Source organism: Gossypium hirsutum, chromosome A03 (genome assembly GCF_007990345.1).
Source record: "Gossypium hirsutum isolate 1008001.06 chromosome A03, Gossypium_hirsutum_v2.1, whole genome shotgun sequence".
Classification (NCBI taxonomy): Eukaryota; Viridiplantae; Streptophyta; class Magnoliopsida; order Malvales; family Malvaceae; genus Gossypium; species Gossypium hirsutum.
Window position 1 is genome coordinate 85,019,394 of NC_053426.1, and position 863 is coordinate 85,020,256.

Here is an 863-nt window from a genome sequence, read left to right on the forward strand (position 1 = left end):
CTGAATCGAGTATTGTCAGGCCGACTATTACTGTAAACAATTTTGAGCTGAATTTGAACATAATTTAGATGGTACAACATTATGTTCATTTTGATAGGTTACAAGATGAAGATATGAATGATCATTTTGCTAACTTTCTAGAGATTTGCAGCACTTTCAAGATCAATGGTGTTACTGATAATGTCATACGCTTACAGTTGTTCCCATTCTTGTTAAAAAGAAAGGAAAACAATGATTAAATTATTTACCACGAGGTTTTATCACTACTTGGACTCAAATGACTAAGATATTTTTGTTAAAATATTTTCCACCGGCTAAAACAGCTAAGTTGAGGAAATACATCTCTTTTTTTATTCAATTTGATATTGAGGCACTTTATGAAACATGGTAGAGGTTTAAGGATTTATTGAAGAAGTGTCATCATCATGGATTACCTTTGTGGCTCCAAGTTCAAACTTTTTATAATGGTTTGAACACCTCAACTAGACAAATGATTGATTCAGCAGCTAGCGAAACATTAAATAACAAAACACCTGAGGCAGCCTAAGAGTTTATTGAGGAGATGACACTGAATAATTATTAGTGGCAAGTTACGAGAGTAAAACTTGTAAAGGCAACCAGAGTTTTTGATATTGATGTCGTTTCTATGTTGGGAAATCAGGTTGAAGCTCTTGGTAAGAAAATTGATGGTTTGAATTTCTATAAGTACGTAAACCCGGTAATGCAATGTGATGCGAATGGAGAGGAGATGATTACTTCAGAATGTTTACCCTTCGGCTCTAGCATGGAGCATGATCGAGTCAAATTTACAAGTAACAATTCTAGACCACAAAATAACCCCTATAGCAATAACTATAATATAG

General features: G+C 33.8%; 1 non-coding gene across 1 annotated transcript; it reads right to left on the reverse strand.

Annotated features, from left to right (window-relative positions):
- Positions 1-325: 325 nt before the first annotated feature.
- Positions 326-432, reverse strand: LOC121226833 (small nucleolar RNA R71). Its single transcript, XR_005924518.1, has one exon. It is a non-coding gene; the product is annotated as a small nucleolar RNA R71 (small nucleolar RNA).
- Positions 433-863: the final 431 nt, after the last annotated feature.